This window comes from Aquarana catesbeiana, linkage group LG04, assembly GCF_042186555.1.
Source record: "Aquarana catesbeiana isolate 2022-GZ linkage group LG04, ASM4218655v1, whole genome shotgun sequence".
Lineage (NCBI taxonomy): Eukaryota > Metazoa > Chordata > Amphibia > Anura > Ranidae > Aquarana > Aquarana catesbeiana.
In genome coordinates, this window is record NC_133327.1 from 7,026,205 (window position 1) to 7,050,100 (window position 23,896).

A 23,896-nucleotide genomic window follows, 5' to 3' on the forward strand; every position below is an offset into this window, starting at 1 on the left:
GAAATAGATTGTACCTGTCCTTCGCTGAGGCTATGGAAATGGCTCTATTAATATGCTACTTCTGATAGCCTCTATCACTTAATCATTTTGAGATGTTAGAGCATTCTAGCTGAAAACTTTCCTGGGTGGAGCAGTGGCGCTTAGCTCTAATAAACTCACCCACCGGGATGGAAGGAATAGTATGGGGTGGATGGCAGCTGGAGGCCAGAAGTAAGGAATTTCCGGCAGTAGGTTTGCGGAAGGTTCCAGTATTTATAAGACCAGTTCTGGGGTCACCCCTGAGTGTGATATCTAGAAAATCAATCATGATCTTATTGCTCACATAAGAGAATTCAAGATTAAGGCTGTTATTGTTGAGGTATGAAAAAAAAGAAGTTAAAGAGGAATCAGTGTGGTTCCAGATTAAGATCAGATCGTCTATGTATCGCCCATACCAATAGATGTGCGGTGCATAGATATTGAGATGTGAAAAAAGGAAACACTCTTCTCACCATCCCATGTATAAATTAGCTAATGATGGAGAAAATTTTGCTCCCATGGAGGCTCCACAGCATTGTACATAGAAGGAATTGTGAAAGAAGAAGTAATCATGTTGTAATAAAAAGGTAACGGCCATAATGATTAATTCTTTGATCTGAGGATCATAAAAGCTATATTTGGACAAGTGATATTGTAGTGCATCTAGAGCAAGATGATGTGGTATGCATGAATAGAGAGACTTAACATCTAAAGTAACCCACAAAAAATGCTCTGCCCATTGTACTTCATTTATATGCTTTAGGATTGATGTTGTGTCTTTTATATAGCCCGGCAGTCTTGTCACTAAAGGTTGCAAATACTGGTCTACCCATTCACCTAATCCCCAAAAATCCATACCAGACCCTTATCCGAGCACGCAACCTGGCAGGCCGCAGGAAAAGAGGGGGGGACGAGAGTGCGGCCCCCCCTCCCTCCTGAACCGTACCAGGCCACATGCCCTCAACATTGGGAGGGTGCTTTGGGGTAGCCCCCCAAAACACCTTGTCCCCATGTTGATGAGGACAAGGGCCTCATCCCCACAACCCTGGCCGGTGGTTGTGGGGGTCTGCGGGCGGGGGGCTTATCGGAATCTGGAAGCCCCCTTTAACAAGGTGACCCCCAGATCCCGGCCCCCCCCTGTGTGAAATGGTAAGGGGGTACATAAGTACCCCTACCATTTCACGAAGAAAGTGTCAAAAATGTTAAAAATGACAAGAGACAGTTTTTGACAATTCCTTTATTTAAATGCTTCTTCTTTCTTCTATCTTCCTTCATCTTCTGGTTCTTCTGGTTCTTCTGGCTCTTCTGGTTCTTCCTCCGGCGTTCTCGTCCAGCATCTCCTCCGCGGCGTCTTCTGTCTTCTTCTCCTCGGGCCGCTCCGCACCCATGGCATGGGGGGGAGGCTCCCGCTCTTCTCTTCTTCTTTTCTTCTCTTCTTCTCTTCTTCATTTTCTTCTCCGGGCCGCTCCGCAATCCATGCTGGCATGGAGGGAGGCTCCCGCTGTGTGACGGTGCTCCTCGTCTGACAGTTCTTAAATAACGGGGGGGCGGGGCCACCCGGTGACCCCGCCCCCCTCTGACGCACGGTGACTTGACGGGACTTCCCTGTGGCATTCCCCGTGACGTCACAGGGAAGTCCCGTCAAGTCACCGTGCGTCAGAGGGGGGCGGGGTCACCGGGTGGCCCCGCCCCCCGTTATTTAAGAACTGTCAGACGAGGAGCGCCGTCACACAGCGGGAGCCTCCCTCCATGCCAGCATGGATTGCGGAGCGGCCCTGAGAAGAAAAGAAGAAGAGAAGAAGAGAAGAAAAGAAGAAGAGAAGAGCGGGAGCCTCCCCCCCATGCCATGGGTGCGGAGCGGCCCGAGGAGAAGAAGATAGAAGACGCCGCGGAGGAGATGCTGGACGAGAACGCCGGAGGAAGAACCAGAAGATCCAGAAGAACCAGAAGAACCAGAAGATGAAGGAAGATAGAAGAAAGAAGAAGCATTTAAATAAAGGATTTGTCAAAAACTGTCTCTTGTCATTTTTAACATTTTTGACACTTTTTTCGTGAAATGGTAGGGGTACTTATGTACCCCCTTACCATTTCACACAGGGGGGGGGCCGTGATCTGGGGGTCACCTTGTTAAAGGGGGCTTCCAGATTCCGATAAGCCCCCCGCCCGCAGACCCCCACAACCACCGGCCAGGGTTGTGGGGATGAGGCCCTTGTCCTCATCAACATGGGGACAAGGTGTTTTGGGGGGCTACCCCAAAGCACCCTCCCAATGTTGAGGGCATGTGGCCTGGTACGGTTCAGGAGGGAGGGGGGGCTGCACTCTCGTCCCCCCCTCTTTTCCTGCGGCCTGCCAGGTTGCGTGCTCGGATAAGGGTCTGGTATGGATTTTTGGGGGGACCCCACGCCGTTTTTTTTTTTTTTTTTTGGCGCGGGGTTCCCCTTAAAATCCATACCAGACCTGAAGGGTCTGGTATGGAATTTAGGGGGAACCCCATGTCATTTTTTTAAAAAAATTTTGCCCGGGGTTCCCCTTAATATCCATACCAGACCTGAAGGGCCTGGTATGGAATTTAGGGGGACTCCCACGTCATTTTTTTTTTTAAATTTTGGTTCGGGGTTCCCCTTTGGGGAATTCCCATGCCGTTTTTATCAATGAACTTCTATGTGTATTGTCGGCAATGCAATAGCCGCGGGTAGTTTTAAATGAGTTTTTTCCTTCAAAATGTCATTTTGCTGTCAGACTGTTCTAAACACAGGAAACATGCGCCCCTTTACAGGCACACTATAGACACCCCCCAGGTACGAAATTTAAAGGGATATTACACTTTTATTGATTGACTTTAAGCATTATTAAAATCACTGCTCCTGAAAAAACGGCCGTTTTTAAAACTTTTTTTTGCATTGATCCATGTCCCCTGGGGCAGGACCCAGGTCCCCAAACACTTTTTATGACAATAACTTGCATATTAGCCTTTAAAATTAGCACTTTTGATTTCTCCCATAGACTTTTAAAGGGTGTTCCGCGGCATTCGAATTGTTCGCTGTTCGGTGAACTTGCGAACAGCCAATGTTCGAGTCGAACATGAGTTCGACTCGAACTCGAAGCTCATCCCTAGTTGGGACACATCGAGCCTCGGCACCTATGAGTAGACATGGTGTATGGATTGAGTTGTCCCTGCAGAGAGCGCTGTTACCTTTCTTCTTTTCCATGCTGGATTATCCTTCTACAGCTGCCCCAGAGACTTCTACCCCACCATTGCTATAAGCTACTGAGATCCATTCATCCCTCCTCCTTATTTTTGGAATACAACCATCAGAGTGACATTGGAACACACAGATATGGATCCTTTGTTGAGCCAATACCGTGTGTATGAAAGACCTGACAGACTGTCTAAGATTTCACAGGTATATTCTAAAGACATTACGGCTTTGTCCCCAGAAACTATGTGTGCTGCTACCTTTCAAAAACTAAAGACACTATCCAGCAATGAAATCAGGATCTGGTGGGATCTTACTGGTTTACAACAATACATCAATGAATCAATGATTCCCAGAGGGTTGAGAATCAAAAAAATCCCCTCCACACTATATTCAGAATCTTTTCTCAGAGTGGAGCACGATACTTTCCAAATGCTCACTTGAGCTAATGAGTCTAATTGTCTCACATGAGGAGGCACTGCTCAGATCCATCTCCACTGAAATTCAGTCCTTGAAGGAATCCCTTCTTCCAATACAACAATTGAGCTCTTATGCTACTTTATTAGAAGACCTTACGGCTCATACAGATAAATTGGAAGCTGAAATCATGGACACCAAGAGACATAAATATCTCAGTGATTTGCAAGACTATGAGCAGGGGGAAGTCTACACATACAAGAAAGCTGAGAGGCCGCACTCCATTTTGAAAAACAGACAGAGACGCAAACGTAACACTCTCAGACATGTGAGCTTCAGCTCCCTGGATCACTCTGATTCATCATTCGAACTGTAGATGTGGCTGGTGTTGGCTCTTCACTTTCATCACGCGCCTCCATGTCATCTGTTTTTCCAAAGAAGTTTCTAGTATCGTCCCATCACAAAACTCCTCTGTGACCCAGGATTCCAGAGACAGAAAAGGAAAACAAGGAGGGGGACCCGTGGTTCCAAAGAAAAACAGAACAAGTTACCCACGGAAAGCACGGAACAAGTAACACAAGGACAGGTAGATAATGATGTTGTTAATTTATCAGTCAGTCCACTTACCCCCTCTGAGGTTTCTCTGCTTTCTAAAGGACTTTCTTTTGCCCCCTCTTTTCATTTTGATGCCCTTTCTTCCATTTTAGACGATAACAGGTTTGTTCGCAATATTTTGTTAAAAAACACTTTTCCACCACCACTGATACACCTGTGACTGCCCCCTTGAGGTTCATGACGGCATAGACTCTCTGGACAATTTTGATTTTCAAAATCTCAAGGGTAAATCTATACTGGAGAGCCTGCAGTCTGAATCCTCTGGGGGCATGTACGGCATATCCAAAGATACTACCTATACTGGTGATAAGTTTTTTTATCCTGTACATTCCAGAGGGAATGCAGTAGACATCTTTCAACAGGTTGTGGAGAAGGAACTCCTGTCTTTGAAAGAAACGATTGACAGTACTGCATCTCGAACATTTAACAACATCAGTACGTCTGAAAGACAGGCTCTTGTAGATCTTAAAAATCACAAAGATATTGTAATTCGAGAGGCAGACAAAGGGGACGCTATAGTGGTACTTAATGACAGTAATTACATAATTGAAGCCTTGGACACAGGTGTGGAAATGGGAGTACTGACAAAAAAGGTTGCAGAGCACCAACATCCAGTTGTCCTTGTGTTCCATCATCTCCCCAAGATACACAAACCTGAGAGACCTGTAAAAGGTCGTCCAATAGTAGCAGGCATCGGTTCACTCCTAGAGAGATTAGGTGAATGGGTAGACCAGTATTTGCAACCTTTAGTGACAAGACTGCCGGGCTATATAAAAGACACAACATCAATCCTAAAGCATATAAATGAAGTACAATGGGCAGAGCATTTTTGGTGGGTTACTTTAGATGTTAAGTCTCTCTATTCATGCATACCACATCATCTTGCTCTAGATGCACTACAATATCACTTGTCCAAATATAGCTTTTATGATCCTCAGCTCAAAGAATTTATCATTATGGCTGTTACCTTTTTATTACAACACAATTACTTCTTCTTTCACGATTCCTTCTATGTACAATGCTGTGGAGCCTCCATGGGAGCAAAATTTTCTCCATCATTAGCTAATTTATACATGGGATGGTGGGAAGAATGTTTTCTTTTTTCACATCTCAATATCTATGCACCGCACATCCATTGGTATGGGCGATACATAGACGATCTGATCTTAATCTGGAACCACACTGATTTCTCTTTAACTTCTTTTTTTTCATACCTTAACAATAACAGTCTTAATCTTGAATTCTCTTATGTGAGCAATAAGATCATGATTGATTTTCTAGATATCACACTCAGGGGTGACCCCAGAACTGGTCTTATAAATACTGGAACCTTCCGCAAACCTACTGCCGGAAATTCCTTACTTCTGGCCTCCAGCTGCCATCCACCCCATACTATTCCTTTGTTAGGGGCAACTCTTAAATAAGTTGCTTTAAGTTTATATTGCTTTGTCAAATTATTGCTTCTATAAGAAAGATGACACGGAGTCAGGTATGCCTGTATCACAGTTCTGAGCATAAAGGACTGCACCCTTTACTTCTTTTATAGGCAGCTCTACAAGCAGTAATCTTATCGGCATTACCAAATGAGGTTAAGGTACAAAGAGTTTCTTATCAGCGAACATGTAATGATTATTCAGCAGTTCCAAATTCCATCTAGATACAGATTGATACGTACACAGAAGAGAAAAGCACAAACAATTTAAATAGAACAATTGATACGTACACAGGTAAGAAAGGAGCACAAACAATTTAAATAGAACAATTGATACGTACACAATTTAAGTGGAACTCTAAGTCATTATTTCAACCCTATCAATTTCCCCCTTTGACATCATCCTCTCCCTCCCCCTGGGTCCTCATGAATAAGTTCTAGTCAGTTTTTCCCCAGAGTCCTTTCCCTGACCGCGAGTTGTCAGAGGGGTAGAACCCATCCCCCTAGGTATTACCAACATCTTAAAATTCAAGAAGAGGAGTTTTATAGGAGTAGGGTGATGTCAATACACATTTATCAGTATACCCTGTCTATTCTCCTAATTTTCCTATTTATTTTCCTGTATATACATATATTTGTGATTGTAAGTGATATTAATATTAGAATAATAATTACCATTGGACTTAACAACCAGTGAAAGGTACTAGTCGCTGTAGAAGACATTCCACTAAATATATCCCACCAATGTGGTGCAGTATCCTGTTGTATCTGTGAGGAAAGATGTACTAGTCTACCTTTGTCAATAATTGCAGATACAAGGTTATTCTGTAGGGTATGTTCTAGTGTTTCTATGTGTTGTCTTAACAACTCTGATTGTTCCAAAACCTGTTTTAGTGGGTCTAAAGAAATTATAAAGGGTGTAGTGTCAGTGAGATTATGTACCTCATAGACTGAAGAGAATATCTTATCGGCGTCTGGTTCAAAAAGATAGGTGTCGTTACCCCATTGTAATATTTTAATCTTTTTTATACATCCCGCAAACAGCGCCGATTTATTTAATGCTGACATGGTGCGGTTATCATTAGTAATGATACAAATATGCTGGGGTCCTATTTCTATGAATCTATTGTTCACATTTATCGGTGTTCTTTGCATTTTGCATATGCTAGTTTGGTATTTTAACAAGCAAGGTTCATATACTGGGGAACTTCTGCCACATACCATTCCCTTATTAGTTCCTTCACATAGAGTTAAATCATGAGTTCTGTTTCCTTTATCTACATATTTCCCATATATTTCTGGATACCAAAACTCGTCTTTAATTACTAGTGGCATGACCACTATTTTACTTATTTCCATTACATCTGCTACCCGGTATGCTTCAAACCTTCCTACACACCATTTCTCCTCACATTCTATCTTATCCCCTTTTACTTGGAACCATACACCATCGTCAGTTAGACCCTTAAAATATTTCATCCAGGTATGATAATTTCCCAACTGTAGTTCAGTCCTGGCCCTATTTACAGTGTAATTACCTACATTATAATCCTTATTCATCTCATATCCTGAATCATTTGCTACTTTAGGATCATCTATAGCCCATTCGAAAGTTGTTGTTTCCTCTACTTCAAGTACATTAATACCAGGAGTCCATGCATATATTTGTAAAACAACAATCTTCAACAAAAAATATGTAAGTAGATATTTCATCATGTTGTTTTCTCGGGTTGTTTCTTGCAATGTGATGCGTGTATCCAGGTAGGTTTTCCTTCCAGCTTTACTGAGGTGGCTGTGGTCAAGAGTACTTGGTAAGGACCTTCAAACCTGGGTTCCAATGTCTTTCTGGTGTGTTTCTTTACATATACATAATCCCCTGGTAGCAGCGTATGTGTACCTGTTATTGAATTAGGGTCTGGAAGAGAAGAATACACACTTTTGTGGATCTTAGTTAGACGTTGTTGTAATTGTATCACATATGCAGTCAAACTATCACATTGCAATTGCATACTCTGTGGAAAGTATAAACCTAATCTAGGTGCATTCCCAAAAAGTATTTTGTATGGGGATAATCCTGTTTTTCCTGTTGGAGTGTACCTTATAGAGAATAAAGCCAGAGGCAGGCATTCTGGCCAAGGCTTGTTTAACTCTTGCATGGCTTTTTGTATTTTTAGCTTTATTGCCCCATTTACTCTCTCCACTGATCCTGAACTCTGTGGGTGGTAAGGGGTGTGAAAACTTTGTTGAACCCCTAACATGGTCATCACGTTCTGCATGATTTCTCCTGTAAAGTGTGTCCCCCTATCTGATTCTATGGTTTCAGGAAGACCAAACCTAGGTATTAACTCAGTGATCAGTTTCTTAGCTGTGGCTTTAGCTGTAGCCGATTTTACTGGATAACTTTCGGGCCAACCTGAGAATAAATCGATACACACGAGGACAAATTCAAAGGGGCCGCTCTTAGGCATTTGTATGTAATCAATTTGCAGTCTCTGGAAGGGGTATTGGGCCCGGACCTGGTGTTTTCGTGGGGTTTTTACTCTCTGTCCTGGGTTATTCAGGAGACAGATTTGGCAGGCTGCACAGTAATTTCTTGCAGTGCTACTGAATCCAGGGGCGAGCCATCCTTGGTTCACAATCCTATACATGGAATTGGAACTGACGTGTGTGGGTAGGTGAACTGCCGCTGCCATTGCTGGGTACAGAGAGGCAGGTAGGCATATTTTGCCCCCTTCCCTCCATACATTGTCAAGGTCTGGTGCTGCTCCCATTCTGACCCACTTATCTTTCTCGCTCTCCCCTGCTTGCTCCTGTAATTTACTCAGCTGCTGCCATGTTGGTTCTGGGATACTCACCTCTACCGCTGCTAAGGTCTCAGGGCTTCCTTCCCCTAGAGCTGCCTGTTTTGCAGTCAAATCTGCAAATGCATTTCCTTTTGCCTCAATTGTTTTTGCGCTCGTGTGTGCCGCTATCTTCATAATGGCTACTCGTTTAACCTTTTGAAGATTGTTCAGGACTCTCTTAATCCCTTCTCCATGTTTTACAGGTGTACCTGCTGCTGTCAGATAACCTCTAGCCCTCCATATGTGGCCATAACCGTGCTCTACACCATAAGCGTAGGCAGAGTCAGTGTAAATATTTCCCTCTCGTCCTTTTAAGTATTCTAAGGCTTGTTCTAAAGCTTTTAATTCTGCTTCCTGTGCTGACATGTGGGCTGGTAAGGGCTGTGCTTCAATTACCTGGGTATCAGTCACTACAGCATACCCTGTGTGATATTTACCTTTGTCATCAGCAAACCTGCTACCATCTATATACAAGGTGTACTCAGCGTTTAAAATTGGTGTATCTGTAACGTGTGGGAATCCCATTGTCTCCTGTTCCATGAGCTGAAAACAATCGTGTTCATCTACTTCTTTAAACAAAAAAGAGTGTCAGTGTCCTCATTTCTTTTCTCACTAGTACTATTAGCACTATCATTCCCCCTTGCCAAATCTGGTGACTGAAGAGGCAAAAAGGTGGCCAAATTTAAGGTTGTACAGCGCTGAAAAGTGACATTTGGAGGTAAGAGTAACGTACACTGTAACCTTAATTGCCTAGCCATTGAAATGTTTTTGGGCTGTACCTGAGACAAGATTGCATGTATGTCATGTGTGGTATGCACTACAACTGGATTGTCTAGAACAATCTCTGATGACTTATCTATGATAATTGACACTGCAGCTACCGCCCGTACACAAGACGGTGAACCTCTAGATACTGGATCTAATGCTGCTGAAAAGTAAGCGACTGGTCTTTGTTTTACATGTGCCTGTGTCAGAACACCTGTGGCATGTCCAGTGATCTCAGCAATGTACAGATTAAATATCTTGGTGTAATCTGGTATACCAATAGCCGGGGCAGAAATCAACAACTTTTTCAAAGTGATAAACGACTCATAAGCTACTTCTGTAAGCATATACGGTACAATTTTCAAACAATCGTATAATGGCTGCATCAAAGCGCTAGCATGTGGTATCCACTGTCTACAATATGACACGATACCTAAAAACATACGCAATTGTTTGAAATTCCGTGGGGGTAACATTCCCTTTATCACTTGAACCCTCTCCTCAGTGAGATGTCTCGTACCCTGTGATATACAATGTCCCAAAAAGATAACTTTTTCCTGACACACTTGCAACTTTTTCTTATTAACCTTACAACCCTTTTCTGCCAAAAATCGCAACAAATTAAGGGTGGTGTGCAAGCTTTCAGTCTTTCACTTATCTGTGGAATTAATCCTTCCATAAACTGTCTATTGAAGGCTCGGATCGTGACTGGCAGAGCCAAATCCAATCCCTCATCTGCCATCATACTTTCCATAGATAAGTAAAATTCTGATACAGTCTGTCCTGGCATTTGTTTCATGGGTGATATTGACCCCCTCTACTGTTGTTTTGCCTGACAGAAAGCTTCTAATCTAGCAATAAAAGGGGCCCTTGAGTCTATGTGTCTGACGTGTCCTGTCTCCAGATTGCCATCCCCCTCAGCTCAGTCTGCAGGTCGGTCATAAACTGGTTAAACAGGGTCAGAGTCATTTTATGTCTGCATAAATCCTCTTCATCCTGCCAGGTTGCTTCATGTGTATTCATTAACTGTGTCACAAATCTACAGAAAACAGCTGGCTTTACTATAATGCATGTATCAGTGCGTACGGGGGCTACAGTTTCTGAATGAAATTCTTGTACTCCACAAACCTGAAAAAACCCATTCTCTACCCTTAAGTACAGGATATATCTTGTGTGGTTTACGTTCTACGTCAGTGTATGGGGGTGGGATGGCTGAGCTGGGATTATTTAAAATTTCAACATTTTTTGTTCTTCTATCTTTCATATCCCAATCATCACAGTCTGGATTATATTTCTACCCCTCTTCTTTTGCTCTATTTGAGACCTTAATTAAGCATTGAACCTGACGCATCCATTGCTTCTCTAACACCTCCCCTTGTCTGTCCCTTTTTATTTCACTTTTTTTTTTCACTATTTCACTCCATACATCCGGGTCTAAACCCACTGCTCCTTTCACCTTAAATTTACGAAAGACATCCTTTAAGTCCTATGCTTCATCTTTCCCACAGATGTTTTTAATTATCTGTGGCACCGTATAGTGCGCCACAATCAGGGCTGTCTTTAATATTGATTGGACCCTGGGCAAAAATGTTCTTGGGACCCCCCCCCCCCCATGCAATTTCACTCTCCACCTGCTTTGAGACATACAATAAATAGCAGCTAGACTTAAAATCAGTTTACTGTATCAGATCAGGCAGAAATTGCGATTGGTTGCCAGCAGTTACAGCATATCATTACTGCTTACTGAGTGTTGCTAGAGGTTACAACACACATTACGGCTCACTGATTAGTTGCTAGAGGTTACAGCACATCATCTCCTCACTGCAGGGGAGCATGATATATGAATGCTGCCTTTATTTACATATCAATGCCACCGGTCGCAGCTATTTATTTAGTAATGCCGCCACTATTTACATATGAATGCCGGTTATTTATATGTAAACACAGGGTCTGCAGGTGAGTCATCTGTACACAACAATAGGGCAGAGCTGGGCAGCATTAGTACCAGCACTTCATACAGAGATATCGGGGCACAGCACAGGACTAAAACTTCAACGGACAAGGGAATTTAAACTGGGATTGTTGGCAAGTATGAGGCAGCTGCTTTGGGCCCCACAACAATGACAGGGCCCAGGGCAGCTGCCCCTTTTGCCCTGCCTTAAAGACGGCCCTGGCCACAATTCCCTGATGGGCTTTTGTGTTCCTCTGGCCCATTCTAACAGTCCTGCCTAGGTAGCGTGTGGGACACTTAGTGTACAATATAATGCGGCTACAACATATACAAGAATGAATAATTACTTTATATGCTAGCCCAATAACAAACCAGCTAAGTTACACTAGTTCCTCGTTGCCTTCCTCCTAGGGTGCTAGAATTCTAAAAACCTCTCCGGAATGAGATTTCTGAAATCGAATTACTTTATATGCTAGCCCAATAATAAATAATTACTTTATATGCTAGCCCAATAACAAACCAGAATGCGGCTACAACATATACAAAAAAGCGGCTACAACATATACAAGCATTCCTTTAAGTGGCCAGGTATCCGACTAGATCTCCGGACTTTATGGAGATCTTATTCCCTCCCCGTATCTGGGAATCCCTCTCATACACTCTTATCCCTGCTTTATGGAGCAGACAGGGCTTATACTCTCAACCCGTCTATGGTTTATGAGTTAGATGTGAGGTTAAGCATAAGCGTCAGACCCCCAAGCTCACAAGCCCTCAAGTTCCCAATCATGTGAGGTAAGGCGCATTCTGTTGCTTAGTTCGGCAATCCCCTTCTAACTCATACCATCCTTGACAAGGCTCATTCACTTTCTCAACAAGACAGACAAGACAGACACAGACAACAAACAAACAAATAATTCCAGCAATATAAACAAAAATATGCAGTAATTCTAGACTCACCACTACAGAGGCTGGTGTTTTAAAACCAGGAGAACCGTAACTGACAGAACGGATAGGCACAAATCAGGGGAGCACAGAATATAAGAAAAATAAAGCTTTTTCTTACCTGCGCAGGTTTTCGATCTGTGGTTCCCGGAATGCCTGTCCTTTTGTTCCGTCAGCGTAGCTCAGCCACCTCTTGTAGCAACTTGGTGAGTCCCTCGTCCGGGCGCCAAAATGTTAGGGGCAACTCTTAAATAAGTTGCTTTAAGTTTATATTGCTTTGTCAAATTATTGCTTCTATAAGAAAGATGACACGGAGTCAGGTATGTCTGTATCACAGTTCTGAGCATAAAGGACTGCACCCTTTACTTCTTTTATAGGCAGCTCTACAAGCAGTAATCTTATCGGCATTACCAAATGAGGTTAAGGTACAAAGAGTTTCTTATCAGCGAACATGTAATGATTATTCAGCAGTTCCAAATTCCATCTAGATACAGATTGATACGTACACAGAAGAGAAAAGCACAAACAATTTAAATAGAACAATTGATACATACACAGGTAAGAAAGGAGCACAAACAATTTAAATAGAACAATTGATACGTACACAATTTAAGTGGAACTCTAAGTCATTATTTCAACCCTATCACCTTCCATCCCGGTGGGTGAGTTTATTAGAGCTAAGCGCCACTGCTCAACCCAGGAAAGTTTTCAGCTAGAATGCTCTAACATCTCAAAACGATTAAGTGCTAGAGGCTATCAGAAGTGGCATATTTATAGAGCCATTTCCATAGCCTCAGAGAAGGACAGGTACAATCTATTGCACAACAGAGAGAAATCCCCTCGCTCTTCTAAATATACACAACATAAAACTCAAAAGAACAAGGACAAGAGTTCCCTTATCTTTGTCACCACTTTCTCCAGAGAGTTTAATCAGATCAAACAGATTGTAAATAAACATCTTCCCATTCTTTATGGTGACAAGGACCTAATAGATGTGCTTTCTAAAGGGTGTAATTTGTGCCCCAACTTTAGGTAACTCCTTGTCGCCCAGTCTACACCAAACCACTACTATTTCCAAAACGTGGCTCAGTACTAATGGCTCGTATAGTTGTGGTTTAAATACTTGTAGGTATTGTAACAAACATAACAAGAATCACAAGTCTATCTCCTCATACCATAATAATAAGGTATTTCCTATTAAGGATTCTATAAATTGTAGTACTCAATATGTAGTCTACGTGATAGAATGTGATGTTTGTAAATTACAATATGTAGGATGCACCACTAGGCCCCTTAACACAAGGATTAGTGAACACTACAACGGAGCAGCATATAGTAATGAGAGAAGGTTATTAAATGTATCTAAACCTTTTAAATTTATACATGATGGTAACATGGATTCCTTCTCTTTCTCTGCAGTGCAAAAAATCAAAATGTCGGTACGTGGAGGAAACAGACACAGAAGACGATGAACAGGAAGTTAAGTGGATATTCCTGTTGGGGACACGCATCCCCACAGGTATGAACCACAGATGGGATGTGGATCTATTTCTCAAATTACAGCATCCTATCCCATCTTCAGTTTTATTGTCACCTGCTTCAGTATTTGTCTTTTCTATCCCAGTATGTTCCTTCTGTGCTTGTTTTCTGCCCTCTATATTTTTTTTTCCTCCTTCCCAAGAAAGGGAAGGGGAAAGGAAAAGGAGAGGGGAAGGGAAAAAGGAAGGAGAAAGGAAAGAAGGAAAAGGGAAGAAAGGAAATTAATTAAAGTGTTGTTCCACCCATAAAACATAAAATGCTTTACTGTGCTGGAAATCCATCACAAATAACAAATTGGATAAAAAAAAAAAATTTCACTTACCTTGTTTTCCTTATTGCTATGTGATCCCTCTAAATCTGCCTCTTCTCTTGCCTGGGCTGAAGACGTCACTTCCCTCTGCTCCACCGTTCGCTAGTGCTCCTGGGAGATGTGTGTCACCATTTCCCATGAGGCACTAGGCAGCGCTGAGGGCTAAAATCGCGTTATTTTAAAACCGGAAGTGACGCGATTTTATGTGTATTCCGGCGCCATGTTTGAAATGGGAATCCCTTTGTTTTCATGTGAACAAGGGAACACGTGCTAGCAGAGAGAGAGTGAACAGCTTAGGAGAAGGACGTGTGCCGAGGAGCTCCAGCAAACAGCAAAATCTATTGCTTTTTCATTAGCAGCATTTATAAACCAACAAAAGGTAAGTAATATTTTTTTTTTACCTTGGTGTATTTATTTGGTATATTTTTGTCAAAAGTTTTGCAATTATTTTTTTTTTTTAATAGCGTTCACAATATTATTATTTTTTTTAATTTTATTAACAAATTTATATTAATGAGTAATCATTTCATCGCAGTTATATGTATGCCTTAGTGTTTAAAAGTGATTTTCTATTCCCTTTAATGTTGTTTGTTTTTTTTTTGTTTTTTTTTAAGCGATGTATTTTTGTCTTGATACATACGTTTTAATATTTTTTATTTACATTCTCTTTTATTTTTAATTTTTTATTATATTTAGCTTTTTTTTTTATATTTTATATTCCAGACTAATTTTATATCTGACACTAAATACAGTGTTTTTTTCCAAGAAAAATAACAAAGTGCTTCAATTGGCAGGTAAGCATTTTTAAAAATATATAATATTCTTTTTTTTTTTTTTTTGGGTTGTTACAGTACATATTTGCGATCTTGTCTGCTCTATTCCACCATTTCTCATTCACTCCTACCTTCTACCTTCTTGCTCACTCCCTCCCTGCTCAAACCCTCCCACCTACCTGTTTACTCCATCCCACCTCCCTGTTCACTCCATCCCACCTCCCTGTTCACTCCCAACCACCACTCAGTTCACTTCTATCCACCATCCTGCCCACTTACTCCCACCACTCATCTCACTTCCTTCCACCAGTCTGCCCACTTGCTCCCACCAGCCTACCCCCTTGCTCCCACCACTCATCTCACTTCCTTCCACCAGCCTGCCCACTTGCTCCCACCAGCCTGTCCACTTGCTCCCACCAGCCTGCCCACTTGCTCCCACCACTCATCTCACTTCCTTCCACCAGCCCGCCCACTTGCTCCCACCAGCCTGTCCACTTGCTCCCACCAGCCTGCCCACTTGCTCCCACCACTCATCTCACTTCCTTCCACCAGCCCGCCCACTTACTCACACCAGTCTGCCCACTTGCACCCACCACTCTGCTCACTTCCTTGCACCATCCTGCCCACTTACTCCCACCACTCATCTCACTTCCTTCCACCAGCCTGCCCACTTGCTCTCACCACTCAGCTAAATTTATTGCACTATCCTGCACACTTGCTCACACCAGCCTGCCCACTTACTGTCACCACTCAGCTCACTTCCTTCCACCAGCCTGCCAACTTGTACCCACCACTCTACTCACATCCTCCCACCAGCCAGCTCACTTCCTTCTACCATTCTGCCCACTTGCTCCCACCAGCCTGCCCACTTGCTCCCACCACTAAGCTAACTTTATTGCACTATCCTGCCCACTTGCTCCCACCAGCCTGCCCACTTGCTCCCACCACTAAGCTAACTTTATTGCACTATCCTGCCCACTAGCTCCCACCAGCCTGCCCACTTGATCCCACCACTCAGCTAACTTCCTTCCACCAGCCTGCTCACTTCCGTCCACCAGCCTGCTCACTTCCTTCCACCAGCCTGCTCACTTCCTTTCACCAGCCAGCTCACTTACTTCCACCAGCCAGCTCACTTCCTTCCACCAGCCTGCCCACTTGCTCCCACCAGTCTGCCCACTTGCACCCACCACTCTGCTCACTTCCTTGCACCATCCTGCCCACTTGCTCCCACCACTCATCTCACTTCCTTCCACCATCCTGCCCACTTCCTTACACCAGCCTGCCCACTTGCACCCACCACTCAGCTCACTTCCTTCCACCAGCCCGCCCACTTGCTCCCACCAGCCTGCCAACTTGCCCCCACCACTCAACTCACTTCCTTGCACCAGCCTGCCCACTTGCACCCACCACTTTGCTCACTTCCTTGAACCATCCTGCCCACTTCCTTACACCAGCCTGCCACTTGCACCCACCACTCAGCTCACTTCCTTCCACCAGCCCGCCCACTTGCTCCCACCAGCCTGCCAACTTGCACCCACCACTCAACTCACTTCCTTGCACCAGCCTGCCCACTTGCACCCACCACTCTGCTCACTTCCTTGAACCAGCCTGCTCACTTGTTCCCACCAGTCAGCTCACTTCCTTCCACCAGCCCGCCCACTTGCTCCCACCAGCCTGCCCACTTGCTCCCACCACTGCGCTCACTTCCTTACACCAGTCTGCCTACTTGCTCACACAACGCATCTCACTTCCTTCCACCAGCCCGCCCACTTGCACCCACCAGCCTGCCCACTTGCTCCCACCACTGCGCTCACTTCCTTACACCAGCCTGCCTACTTGCTCACACCATGCATCTCACTTCCTTCCACCAGCCCGCCCACTTGCACCCACCACTTATCTCACTTCCTAGCACGAGCCTGCCCACTTGCTCACACCAGCCTGCCCACTTCCTTGAACCAGCCTGCCCACTTGCACCCACCACTCAGCTCACATCCTTCCAACAGCCCGCCCACTTGCTCACACCAGTCTGCCCACTTACACCCACCACTCAGCTCACTTCCTTGCACCAGCCTGCCCACTTGCTCCCATCAGCCTGCCCACTTGCTCCCACCACTGCGCTCACTTCCTTACACCAGCCTGCCTACTTGCTCACACAACGCATCTCACTTCCTTCCACCAGCCCACCCACTTGCACCCACCACTTATCTCACTTCCTTGCACGAGCCTGCCCACTTGCTCACACCAGCCTGCCCACTTACACCCACCACTCTGCTCACTTACTTGCACCATCCTGCCTACTTGCACCCACCACTCAGCTCACTTGCTTGCACCAGCCTGCTCACTTGCTCCCACCAGCCTGCCCAGTTGCTCCCACCACTCAGATAACTTTATTGCACTATCCTGCTCACTTCCTTGAACCAGCCTGCCCACTTGTACCCACCACTCAGCTCACTTCCTCCCACCAGCCCGCCCACTTGCTCCCACCAGCCTGCCCACTTGCTCCCACCACTAAGCTAACTTTATTGCACTATCATGCCCACTTGCTCCGACCAGCCTGCCCACTTGCTGCCACCACTCAGCTCACTTCCTTGCACCAGCCAACCCACTTGCTCACACCACTCAGCTCACTTCCTTGCACCATCCTGCCCACTTGCTCCCACCAGCCTGCCCACTTGCTCACAACACTCATCTCACTTGCTTGCACCAGCCTACCCACTCACACCAAACAGTCTGCCCACGACCACACACCTCCATGCTCACTACAATCCACCAACTGTCTCTATTACAAATCACAATCATGATCAATACCACCCACCTTACTGCATACTATAACCCAATTCCTCTACGAAGTTTCCTCTCTCACTGCCATGCTTATTTTTTTACCATCCCTAATACATCTCTCATACACACTGCTTCTCTTCCTCCTCACAATCACCTCTTACTCCCAACCATTGTGGCTCGAATCCTTGCAAATGTTAAATATTTATATAGTTTTTTTGTATTTTCACTAGATTTATTTTTTTCTGTTATTTAAGTAATACAGAGCCCAAGGCACTGTTATTGTACACCATTCATCACATTTCTTTACTTTACAGTCCAGGTAGGAATATTATTTTTCTTTATATCCCTATAAGCATATTTTTAAGATTTTTTTATTATTTATAATTTTTTATGATAAATTTAATTCTTTTTTATTTTTCTTTCTTATTCTCTAGATTGCAAAGACAATTGGATTTGATTTTTATCAAAACCAAGCTAAAGGGAAATGTATATTATATTATAATGTTGAATATATTTATATCTGCAATATGTATTGATATTTTATATGTTATATTTATGTTTTTTATTCTTGATCTTTTCTCTCTACATAGCGCCTCTCTCTTTTTTTTCTATTGGTCGGTATTCGTTTGTTATTTTTCTTTATTTTTCATATTATTACTCTCCTTTTCTGGTTCATTTGTTCATCTGGCTATCTTTTCTCTCGTTTGAAATAATTATATTTTTAGACCACTCCATCCTATAAACTTTTTTTTTGTGGGTTTTTAGAAGTCCTTATTATCTTTATAATTGTTATTTATTGTTTGCTCTTCTTTTTTTTTTTTTTTTCCCAACTCACTTTTCTCTCTCTCTCTATTATTTTTTTTAGTTTAAATTGCTCGTTATTTTTTACTTATCGGACTCACTATTCTCTCTTTCCTTATGGCACACTTTATCTTCTAACTTGACCAACTGTTTTGGCTCACTCATTTCTCATTCTCTCTTTTGATCTTCTATATTTATTTGTCTTTTTCTGACTTTCTTTTCTCACGTGATCTTTATAATTTTTTAAAGTGGAGTTCCACACAAAAATGGAACTTCCGCTTTTCGGAACCCTCCCCCCCTCCGGTGTCACATTTGGCACCTTTCAGGGGGAGGGGGGTGCAGATACCTGACGATAGATAGGTATTTGCACCCACTTCCGGCATTAACTCCCATGGGAGTCTATGCCTCTTCCCGTCCCCACCGCGCTGTCTGCTGGGACACACACGGGTCCCAGAGACAGCGGGGACCAGTTAGGAAGCGCAGCGCGACTCGCGCATGCGCAGTAGGGAACCCCTCACCTAGGATGGCGGCGGCAGCTGCCGAGAACCGAGCGGGTTCTCGGCGTCGCCTGCCGACATCGCTGGACCCTGGGACAGGTAAGTGGCCATGTATTAAAAGTCAGCAGCTGCAGTATTTGTAGCTGCTGGCTTTTACTATTTTTTTTTTTTTGGCGGTATAGGTGGACCCCCGCTTTAAGCAGTTCTATTCAGTTGCTCTTGATTGCTCAACTCTAACATTATTAGTCTCTAGCCTATTTGATTATCTAAAGGTTTTATTTTAATACATAGTTCTCGCTTTTTTCGTGCTATCGCTTGCTCTTCTCTACTTTTATTTCATTATATTACTTGCTCTTTTCTCTTTCGCTTTCTTTGGTTTGGTCTTCCCCCCCCTTTTTTTTTACTTGCTGTTCTCTCGAATTTTCTTTTAGTCGCTCAAATCTATCTTTTGTTTTCTCCTAGGGCTCTTTCACACGGACGTGTACGTGTGTAGAGCCCCCTCTGCTCTGTGGGGGATTGCTCCGTGGATCCCCGCTGAGCAGGCAGATGACAGGTCTGTCGCTGCACACTGTGCAGCGACAGACCTGTCCGAGCGCCGCACTCCTCTATGGGGGATCAGATGATAACGGACTATAGAGTCCGTCGTTGCACGATCCGATCCACAAAACCAATTGAAATGTAGGTTTTTCCTCCCTTAGGCCCCTTTCACACAAACGATCCGTTATGGTCCACCTGTCAGTTTTTTTGGGCGGACCTGAAATGACCCTTCATAGACCTCTATGGAGCGTTGTAATTCAGCGGTGACATGTCCGCTGACATTCCTACCCGCTACGATCCAAATAAGTGTAATGGAGCAAAAACCTACTTTTCCATCCTTTTCCCAATCAGGTGACTTCGGACTCTATGGTCCGTCATCATCTGATCCCCCATAGGGTAGAGCGGGGCTCTGACAGGTCCGTTGCTGCACTGTGTGCACCCACGGAAATGTCTCCTTTCTGCTTGGCGCGGATCGGCGGACAGGTCCCCGTTTAGCAAGCGTATGTTCATGGGGTGGATCGTCATGGATCCGTCCCATGTGAAAGAGGTCTTAGGCCTCTTTCACACGGACTGTCCGTTCAGGTCCGCCTGTCAGTTTTTTAGGCGGAACTGAACGGACACTCCATTGAGGTCTGTGGAGCGTCGGATGTCAGCGCTGACATGTCCGCTGACATCCGACCCGCTCTGATCCGAAAAAGTGTAACGGAGGAAAAACCTACTTTTCCGTCCGTTTCCGGATCGGGTGACGACGGACTGTACGGTCCGTCATCACCCCATCCCCCATAGGGGAGAGCGGCACTCTGACAGGTCCGTTGCTGCACAGTGTTTAGCGACGGACCTGTCATCTTCCTGCTCAGTGGGGATCGGCGGAGTGATCCCCGCTGAGCAAGCAGATGTTCACGGGGCGGATCATCACTGATCCGCCCCATGTGAAAGAGCACTTACACTTTTTCTCATGGGAGCGGCTCCGATGTTAGCGGACATATCACTACTGACATCCGATGCTCCATAGAGGTCTATGGATGGTCCGCTCAGGTACGTCCAAAAAAGAGAAAGGCGGACCTTTACGGATCGTTCGTGTGAAAGAGGGATTACTTGTTGTTTAAAATTTAGTTTTACTAAAATTAACTAATTTATGTCTGCCTTGCCCATCTTTACTTGTAAATCTTTCTCTTGTTTGCTTTTATCTATTTTTTATTATTTTAGCTAGCTATGTCTTCTCGGCATCATTCATCAATCAATCACTATTCTGACTCTATCATATTTAGTTTAGCTTTCTCTTATCTCTTTTTTTTTTAGTTCACTCTCTATCAACTGTTCTTCTCTCTTTATATTTAGTTTTTTAATAATGTTTTAAGTTGGTTGGTTTAATTGGTTGGTTTAATTATTTATGTATTAAATTGTATATTTAGATATACATTTTTAAGTTTAGTTATTTATTATTATTTAATTTATTCTCTCTCTCTTTTTTGCTGTACAAATATTTTTAAATCTTTTTTGAATTAATATTGAATTTATTTATTGAATTAATAAATATAAATATATTGCATTTAAAAATTAATAAAATATACTTTAATTTATCATATATAGTGTTTGTTTGTATTTTTATTTGTCTTTTTATGTTCATATGTTCATATTTACATGTTAATTTATTTTACAAGTTGTTATTTATTTTGCTTTGACATTATACCGTTATTTAAATTTTTTAAATATAATTTAACACAATAATTATTATTTTAAATTCGATATTTAATAACAACAAAAATAAATTAGATAATATATACACTTTTGAGTTAATACCTATATAGATTTTTAAAAAATAATATTATAGAAATATGTATATTTTACATAAATATTTTATAATCAAACCCAAAAATTGACCATTAACAGTTTTATTACATAATTCTAATTTGTCACGGTAATATGAAAATTTGGAGCGTGTATAATTCCTTTTATATTTATTCAAAATTAGACATCAAAAAAGGTAATATATTTTTGTTTTTTTTATGTGTTTGTTTGTAAACGTTTGTCAGTGTGTTTGTGTGTGTTTACATATAAGTATGTTATTTGTGTATTTTTTTGTGTGTATGTAGGAATAGATAGAAATAAATTTAGAGATATATTTTACATAAATCTATGTATGTGTGTTTGTGTCTCTCTATCTATCTATCTATCTATCTCAAAAAAGTGACTACACGTTAAATGAGAGTGTAATTGATACACAAACTGTAGAAACAATTAATGATCCTGTTAACTTGGTTAACGAAGAAAAATTTATTGTATTTGAAACTTGTCTCGATACATTGCTCTTTCAAATGCAATGTCCCGACCAGACATGCTTTTCTAAAATTAAGACACTTGAAAAGAAAATAGTTGGTACAATGCTGTCTGTCTTTTCTACCTGTACTGCATCGCATCGCTTGAAACTTTGGGAAAGCCAGCCAAAGATAAAAAATTACGCTGCAGGCAATATTTTACTTGCGGGCGCAATTTGTTTGTCAGGTGGAAGCTTTCTAAAGGTTAAAGAAATGTTTAATCTAAGTGGAATAGTGATGTTTGGAAAATCGTCCTATAACCTAGCCAAAAAAAGTATATTTATCCTTCTATTGATTGCAGCTGGAAGGAAAATTGTCAAAAAGTGAAAGAGGAATTGACAGGAACCTCGTTATTCCTCATCGGGGATGGACAATGTGACAGCCCCGGGTTTTGTGCTAAATATACCACATATACATTTATGGATATCTATTCTAAAAAAATTGTGGATTTTGAATTGGTGCAGGTGTCCCAAACAACATCCTCGGTTGCCATGGAAAAATTGGCCTTTACCATACCTTACTGCTACATCATATAGTAAGTGAACATACGTGGACAGTTGGAGAAATGCAACATCATTGCCTACATGATGATCTCAGTATTCATTGTCCAAAGATTCCATGGCTAAAAAAAAACACACCTGCATTCGATTCATTATCTACAATTATAATGGACCCTCAAATAGATAAAGATCTAAAGCATCTGACATATTTCTGCAACTGGTACTATTGAGACATACCACAGCATGATGCTCAAATATAGACCTAAGAGGATTCATTATAAATATGATTCCATGGAGGCTAGAACCCGATTGGCTGCATTGCAACACAACTTCAATGTTGGAAGAAAACTTGCAACAGTAAAAAAAATTGATGACAGTGGTGAGGTGTTTCAAGTGGAGCGGAAAAATTTAGAATTCCCTAGAGGACGGAAAAAATGGATAGTTAGAAACGTGTACAAAAACATGTCTAATGAACATTCCAAAACTATTTTAGGTAACATGATGGCTATCATAGAGGGAACCTTGATTAGTACATGGAAATCTAAAAATGTGCTATTTCCAAAAAACATTGCCACAGAAGAAAGGCCGGAAACCAGTGCTGCAATAGCAAAGCACAGAACACGATTTCCCATTGTTTAAGATATCATATTTTTTTTTAATGTGTTTTTTATCAACGGTACTTACATTTTTATAATTTGGTTAAAGTTTATGGTTTTAAATGTTATCGATGGTTGAAAAATAAATTGGTTTATAGTGTTTGCACATTGAACTTGGATATATATTTTTTTTTAAATCATTATATACAATTTGTTTATTTGCACTAAATCTAAAAATGTTATTAATAAATTAAATTTTTTTTTATAACAAAAATATCAAGAAAATGAATAAACATTAGCAGTAAATAAAGCACACACTAATTATTTATAGAATAAACTTTTATTTACTAATAAATAATAAACAAAAATACACAAAAATTTAAAATTAACCATAAAATTAATTTATTTTTTTATTTAATAGAAAGCCATTTCAGAAGCATCATAATCATTTGAGTAAAGAAATCCAACATATGATCCATTTGGATCAGGAAAAACATGTCTCACTGCATTAACAGCACAAGAAGGTATAACCCTTCTGTTTCCCTTTCCTAAAATCCCATAAACCCAAGCGATGAACATTCGATATGCTGTTTTACGTAATCTCCTGGAATAAATAAAACAAACATGTAAAATTATTATCTAAAAATTAAATATTTAAATTTTTTAATACAAAGTCATGAAATTCATAAATATAAATATTATCAGCTTACGGATTTACTCTAAATAATCTATATTTCAAAAGAGAAAAAATACATGAAAGATAACTAATGACCTGTTGTTATTGGCATCTACAATCGGGATATTATCCAGATGAATCGTGATATTCACTATCCTCACATGTTCATGGTGCACAATTTGTGAAAGAAATGTATCTGCCTGCGTAATGCTTTGATGTCCCTCTGGTATGCAAGCATCAACCGCATCAACTTCACGGCAACAGATCGACTCAACTTGTGTGGGCATTTTTATGCACCTTTCACACGAACACCAATTGGTATTGCCTATTCTTTCAGTTTCGGTTACTTTAGTGTCTTCTGTTGAAGATCCATCGCTAGTCGAGGATATGG

General features: G+C 42.0%; 1 protein-coding gene across 2 annotated transcripts in view; it reads right to left on the bottom strand.

Annotated features, from left to right (window-relative positions):
- Positions 1 to 23,896, bottom strand: part of LOC141141321 (supwaprin-a-like) — a 70,446-nt gene that overhangs the window by 34,755 nt on the left and 11,795 nt on the right. The window contains exons 5-6 of one of the 2 annotated variants that reach the window (XR_012244046.1): positions 23,602 to 23,896; positions 23,241 to 23,433 (exon numbers count right to left, since the gene is read on the bottom strand). The exon at positions 23,602 to 23,896 is cut by the window's right edge and continues 76 nt beyond it. The exons of the other annotated variant lie outside the window; for it this stretch is intronic. The gene's annotated coding sequence lies outside the window, so the exon portion shown is untranslated. Of the gene's footprint in view, positions 1 to 23,240; positions 23,434 to 23,601 lie in introns of those variants that run through there. 2 annotated transcript variants of the gene reach the window in all.